Source organism: Schistocerca gregaria, chromosome 9 (genome assembly GCF_023897955.1).
Source record: "Schistocerca gregaria isolate iqSchGreg1 chromosome 9, iqSchGreg1.2, whole genome shotgun sequence".
In the NCBI taxonomy this organism is placed as follows: Eukaryota; Metazoa; Arthropoda; class Insecta; order Orthoptera; family Acrididae; genus Schistocerca; species Schistocerca gregaria.
The window spans coordinates 50510414-50518114 of NC_064928.1; the positions used below are offsets into that span (position 1 = coordinate 50510414).

Here is a 7701-nt window from a genome sequence, read left to right on the forward strand (position 1 = left end):
ACACTGGGCCCCAACAAGTTTCCGCATCTCCATTGCACTGCGCATACTACGAAACGCTCCCCAATCTTGGCACTCACCCTCGCAGCCGAATCTTCCGACTTTCCACGACGCTCACGCAACGCTCACGCTAGTGAAAGCATTATTTATAGTTCGACGTCGCGCCAAAGCGAATGAGCACATTTCGCCTACGGCTTAGGCCGCCCTCCTAGTGTGGCTGCTCGGTGTCTGCAGGCAGCGAGGGTCTGCAAGCTTCCTGTGTTCGCACCTATGTCACCTGTGCTTGCTTGTCAGAGACAGACTACCGCAAAACATACAACTCACTCCATGAATTGATTGCTACGGCATCTGTTATCAGCAGTCACAACTAACAACACCAGTAGCAGCTGACTGCATGCAAAGAATAGGAATGTGCAGTGGGATTTACGTAAACTCAGCGCAAGGCAGATCTTTCCGACATAGGCTTGAGAATCTTACAGGAACACTTGTACTGTTTCTAAATTAAGTGTAGGCGTGGGAGGAGGGTGCTTCCTGCGCACTAATAACAGCACGCTTGTCAATTGTGGATGCTAATCATTCGCTTGTATCTTCCTAGACACATCTGCTGGTTGTGAATTATTCCACTTGCATGGCAAGGTGCGCATGTAGGTGTGTTAAAAATTCTGGAGGCACTGGGTATTGATCCCAGTACCTCTCGCATACTAAGCATGGCAAGGTCCACATGTAGGTGTGTTAAAAATTCTGGAGGCACTGGGTATTGATCCCAGTACCTCTCGCATACTAAGCGAGCGCTCTACCATATGAGCTACGCCCGCCCCCCCCGAAGACTAATGGTGCTACATACAGCCATATAGACGACACAGACCCTTGCACTCCCATTATTCAGCAGACAAACACTACTCTCTATGTATCCGTTAGGGTGTCTTTCAGGTTTCGTGCATTCTGTATCGAATCGTAGTTGGCCACAATGAAAGTGGCACGTATAACGTCGAAAATAGAATTCGGACAACGCTCTGAGTAGGACCAACGTGTTATCCACCCTCTAGACTTCAATGAGGTTAAGCCGCGATACCTAAGACAGATCTGCACTCGATGACACCTCGATAACAGCCGGTCCCCACACTTACATCTTGCTCTCCTTACGTCAGTATACATCATATCAGTCTGTGACGCTGGCTTTGCAACATCTTGCGTGCCTTTAGGTTCGCCGCGATCAACACTTACCATGCACTGACCACAAAAAAGTGAGGCGCCGCGGCTTGAACCCTGGACCTTTCACATGCCAAGCGAATGCTCTACCAACTGAGCTACGCCCCAGGCACGAGCAAACTGCGGTAATCCCCATTGTTTGCGACTCATATGCGCACGGACACGATGGTTGGTTGTTTGTAGCGGTGAAGGGAGCAGAGTACAAAGGCGCGGACCCGTTCATATACACAAAAGTTCCAAGTAGTTTCGATGCTCTGGTATTACAAATGAAAATTCCGTCTGTTTTTAACGTCTTAAATGGAAAGAGCCGTCACAAATTGCTCCGTTTTCACTCCTTGACGACAATCATACAGCACCTGAGGTAACAAACACATCTCGAGCCCCATTGTGCACTCCATTATTCATGCCAACTCAGTGCCTCGCTCTTTACTACTGTGTACCAATCTTGTCGTCCAACTGCAAAACACTGGGCCACAATAAGTTTCCGCGTCTCCATTGCACTGCGCATACTACGAAACGCTCCCCAAACTTGGCACTCACCCTCGCAGCCGACTCTTCCGACTTTCCACGACGCTCACGCTAGTGACAGCATTATTTATAGTTCGACGTCGCGCCAAAGCGAATGAGCACATTTCGCCTACGGCTTAGGCCGCCCTCCTAGTGTGGCTGCTCGGTGTCTGCAGGCAGCGAGGGTCTGCAAGCTTCCTGTGTTCGCACCTATGTCACCTGTGCTTGCTTGTCAGAGACAGACTACCGCAAAACATACAACTCACTGCATGAATTGATTGCTACGGCATCTGTTATCAGCAGTCACAACTAACAACACCAGTAGCAGCTGACTGCATGCAAAGAATAGGATTGTGCAGTGGAATTTACGTGAACTCAGCGCAAGGCAGATCTTTCCGACATAGGCTTGAGAATCTTACAGGAACACTTGTACTGTTTCTAAATTAAGTGTAGGCGTGGGAGGAGTGTGCTCCCTGCGCACTAATAACAGCACGCTTGTCAATTGTGGATGCTAATCATTCGCTTGTATCTTCCTAGACACATCTGCTGGTTGTGAATTATTCCACTTGCATGGCAAGGTGCGCATGTAGGTGTGTTAAAAATTCTGGAGGCACTGGGTATTGATCCCAGTACCTCTCGCATACTAAGCATGGCAAGGTCCACATGTAGGTGTGTTAAAAATTCTGGAGGCACTGGGTATTGATCCCAGTACCTCTCGCATACTAAGCGAGCGCTATACCATATGAGCTACGCCCGCCCCCCCCCCCCCCCCCCCGAAGACTAATGGTGCTACATACAGCCATATAGACGACACAGACCCTTGCACTCCCATTATTCAGCAGACAAACACTACTCTCTATGTATCCGTTAGGGTGTCTTTCAGGTTTCGTGCATTCTGTATCGAATCGTAGTTGGCCACAATGAAAGTGGCACGTATAACGTCGAAAATAGAATTCGGACAACGCTCTGAGTAGGACCAACGTGTTATCCACCCTCTAGACTTCAATGAGGTTAAGCCGCGATACCTAAGACAGATCTGCACTCGATGACACCTCGATAACAGCCGGTCCCCACACTTACATCTTGCTCTCCTTACGTCAGTATACATCATATCAGTCTGTGACGCTGGCTTTGCAACATCTTGCGTGCCTTTAGGTTCGCCGCGATCAACACTTACCATGCACTGACCACAAAAAAGTGAGGCGCCGCGGCTTGAACCCTGGACCTTTCACATGCCAAGCGAACGCTCTACCAACTGAGCTACGCACCAGGCACGAGCAAACTGCGGTAATCCCCATTGTTTGCGACTCATATGCGCACGGACACGATGGTTGGTTGGTTTGTAGCGGTGAAGGGAGCAGAGTACAAAGGCGCGGACCCGTTCATATACACAAAAGTTTCAAGTAGTTTCGATGCTCTGGTATTACAAATGCAAATTCCGTCTGTTTTTAACGTCTTAAATTGAAAGAGCCGTCACAAATTGCTCCGTTTTCACTCCTTGACGACAATCATACAGCACCTGAGGTAACAAACACATCTCGAGCCCCATTGTGCACTCCATTATTCATGCCAACTCAGTGCCTCGCCCTTTACTACTGTGTACCAATCTTGTCGTCCAACTGCAAAACACTGGGCCACAATAAGTTTCCGCGTCTCCATTGCACTGCGCATACTACGAAACGCTCCCCAAACTTGGCACTCACCCTCGCAGCCGACTTTTCCGACTTTCCACGACGCTCACGCTAGTGACAGCATTATTTATAGTTCGACGTCGCGCCAAAGCGAATGAGCACATTTCGCCTACGGCTTAGGCCGCCCTCCTAGTGTGGCTGCTCGGTGTCTGCAGGCAGCGAGGGTCTGCAAGCTTCCTGTGTTCGCACCTATGTCACCTGTGCTTGCTTGTCAGAGACAGACTACCGCAAAACATACAACTCACTCCATGAATTGATTGCTACGGCATCTGTTATCAGCAGTCACAACTAACAACACCAGTAGCAGCTGACTGCATGCAAAGAATAGGAATGTGCAGTGGAATTTACGTGAACTCAGCGCAAGGCAGATCTTTCCGACATAGGCTTGAGAATCTTACAGGAACACTTGTACTGTTTCTAAATTAAGTGTAGGCGTGGGAGGAGTGTGCTCCCTGCGCACTAATAACAGCATGCTTGTCAATTGTGGATGCTAATCATTCGCTTGTATCTTCCTAGACACATCTGCTGGTTGTGAATTATTCCACTTGCATGGCAAGGTGCGCATGTAGGTGTGTTAAAAATTCTGGAGACACTGGGTATTGATTCCAGTTCCTCTCGCATACTATGCGAGCGCTCTACCATCTGAGCTACGCCCGCCCCCCGAAGACTAATGGTGCTACATGCAGCCATATAGACGACACAGACCCTTGCACTCCCATTATTCAGCAGACAAACACTACTCTCTATGTATCCGTTAGGGTGTCTTTCAGGTTTCGTGCATTCTGTATCGAATCGTAGTTGGCCACAATGAAAGTGGCACGTATAACGTCGAAAATAGAATTCGGACATCGCTCTGAGTAAGACCAACGTGTTGTCCACCCTCTAGACTTCAATGAGGTTAAGCCGCGATACCTAAGACAGATCTGCACTCGATGACACCTCGATAACAGCCGGTCCCCACACTTACATCTTGCTCTCCTTACGTCAGTATACATCATATCAGTCTGTGACGCTGGCTTTGCAACATCTTGCGTGCCTTTAGGTTCGCCGCGACCAACACTTACCATGCACTGAAAACAAAAAATATAGGCGCCGCGGCTTGAACACTGGAGCTTTCACATGCCAAGCGAACGCTCTACCAACTGAGCTACGCCCCATGCACGAGCAAACTGCGCTATTCCCCATTCCTTGCAACTCAGATGCGCACGGACACGATGGTTGGTTGGTTTGTAGCGGTGAAGGGAGCAGAGTAATAAGGCGCGGACCCGTTCATATACACAAAAGTACCAAGTAGTTTCGATGCTCTGGTATTACAAATGCAAATTCCGTCTGTTTTTAACGTCTTAAATTGAAAGAGCCGTCACAAATTGCTCCGTTTTCACTCCTTGACGACAATCATACAGCGCCTGAGGTAACAAACACATCTCGAGCCCCATTGTGCACTCCATTATTCATGCCAACTCAGTGCCTCGCTCTTTACTACTGTGTACCAATCTCGTCGTCCAACTGCAAAACACTGGGCCCCAACAAGTTTCCGCATCTCCATTGCACTGCGCATACTACGAAACGCTCCCCAATCTTGGCACTCACCCTCGCAGCCGAATCTTCCGACTTTCCACGACGCTCACGCAACGCTCACGCTAGTGACAGCATTATTTATAGTTCGACGTCGCGCCAAAGCGAATGAGCACATTTCGCCTACGGCTTAGGCCGCCCTCCTAGTGTGGCTGCTCGGTGTCTGCAGGCAGCGAGGGTCTGCAAGCTTCCTGTGTTCGCACCTATGTCACCTGTGCTTGCTTGTCAGAGACAGACTACCGCAAAACATACAACTCACTCCATGAATTGATTGCTACGGCATCTGTTATCAGCAGTCACAACTAACAACACCAGTAGCAGCTGACTGCATGCAAAGAATAGGAATGTGCAGTGGAATTTACGTGAACTCAGCGCAAGGCAGATCTTTCCGACATAGGCTTGAGAATCTTACAGGAACACTTGTACTGTTTCTAAATTAAGTGTAGGCGTGGGACGAGGGTGCTTCCTGCGCACTAATAACAGCACGTTTGTCAATTGTGGATGCTAATCATTCGCTTGTATCTTCCTAGACACATCTGCTGGTTGTGAATTATTCCACTTGCATGGCAAGGTGCGCATGTAGGTGTGTTAAAAATTCTGGAGGCACTGGGTATTGATCCCAGTTCCTCCCGCATACTAAGCGAGCGCTCTACCATCTGAGCTACGCCCGACGCCCCGAAGACTAATGGTGCTACATACAGCCATATAGACGACACAGACCCTTGCACTCCCATTATTCAGCAGACAAACACTACTCTCTATGTATCCGTTAGGGTGTCTTTCAGGTTTCGTGCATTCTGTATCGAATCGTAGTTGGCCACAATGAAAGTGGCACGTATAACGTAGAAAATAGAATTCGGACACCGCTCTGAGTAAGACCAACGTGTTGTCCACCCTCTAGACTTCAATGAGGTTAAGCCGCGATACCTAAGACAGATCTGCACTCGATGACACCTCGATAACAGCCGGTCCCCACACTTACATCTTGCTCTCCTTACGTCAGTATACATCATATCAGTCTGTGACGCTGGCTTTGCAACATCTTGCGTGCCTTTAGGTTCGCCGCGACCAACACTTACCATGCACTGACCACAAAATATGGAGGCGCCGCGGCTTGAACCCTGGACCTTTCACATGCCAAGCGAACGCTCTACCAACTGAGCTACGCCCCAGGCACGAGCAAACTGCGGTAATCCCCATTGTTTGCAACTCAGATGCGCACGGACACGATGGTTGGTTGGTTTGTAGCAGTGAAGGGAGCAGAGTACAAAGGCGCGGACCCGTTCATATACACAAAAGTTCCAAGTAGTTTCGATGCTCTGGTATTACAAATGCAAATTCCGTCTGTTTTTAACGTCTTAAATTGAAAGAGCCGTCACAAATTGCTCCGTTTTCACTCCTTGACGACAATCATACAGCACCTGAGGTAACAAACACATCTCGAGCCCCATTGTGCACTCCATTATTCATGCCAACTCAGTGCCTCGCTCTTTACTACTGTGTACCAATCTTGTCGTCCAACTGCAAAACACTGGGCCACAATAAGTTTCCGCGTCTCCATTGCACTGCGCATACTACGAAACGCTCCCCAAACTTGGCACTCACCCTCGCAGCCGACTTTTCCGACTTTCCACGACGCTCACGCAACGCTCACGCTAGTGACAGCATTATTTATAGTTCGACGTCGCGCCAAAGCGAATGAGCACATTTCGCCTACGGCTTAGGCCGCCCTCCTAGTGTGGCTGCTCGGTGTCTGCAGGCAGCGAGGGTCTGCAAGCTTCCTGTGTTCGCACCTATGTCACCTGTGCTTGCTTGTCAGAGACAGACTACCGCAAAACATACAACTCACTCCATGAATTGATTGCTACGGCATCTGTTATCAGCAGTCACAACTAACAACACCAGTAGCAGCTGACTGCATGCAAAGAATAGGAATGTGCAGTGGAATTTACGTGAACTCAGCGCAAGGCAGATCTTTCCGACATAGGCTTGAGAATCTTACAGGAACACTTGTACTGTTTCTAAATTAAGTGTAGGCGTGGGAGGAGGGTGCTTCCTGCGCACTAATAACAGCACGCTTGTCAATTGTGGATGCTAATCATTCGCTTGTATCTTCCTAGACACATCTGCTGGTTGTGAATTATTCCACTTGCATGGCAAGGTGCGCATGTAGGTGTGTTAAAAATTCTGGAAGCACTGGGTATTGATCCCAGTTCCTCTCGCATACTAAGTGAGCGCTCTACCATCTGAGCTACGCCCGCCCCCCCGGAGACTAATGGTGCTACATACAGCCATATAGACGACACAGACCCTTGCACTCCCATTATTCAGCAGACAAACACTACTCTCTATGTATCCGTTAGGGTGTCTTTCAGGTTTCGTGCATTCTGTATCGAATCGTAGTTGGCCACAATGAAAGTGGCACGTATAACGTCGAAAATAGAATTCGGACACCGCTCTGAGTAAGACCAACGTGTTGTCCACCCTCTAGACTTCAATGAGGTTAAGCCGCGATACCTAAGACAGATCTGCACTCGATGACACCTCGATAACAGCCGGTCCCCACACTTACATCTTGCTCTCCTTACGTCAGTATACATCATATCAGTCTGTGACGCTGGCTTTGCAACATCTTGCGTGCCTTTAGGTTCGCCGCGACCAACACTTACCATGCACTGACAACAAAAAATGTAGGCGCCGCGGCTTGAACACTGGACCTTTC

At 49.0% G+C, this 7701-nt stretch overlaps 1 non-coding gene across 1 annotated transcript; it reads right to left on the reverse strand.

Annotated features, from left to right (window-relative positions):
* Positions 1–1241: 1241 nt before the first annotated feature.
* Positions 1242–1314, reverse strand: Trnaa-ggc (transfer RNA alanine (anticodon GGC)). The gene has a single exon. It is a non-coding gene; the product is annotated as a tRNA-Ala (tRNA).
* Between the last annotated feature and the right edge of the window lie 6387 nt (positions 1315–7701).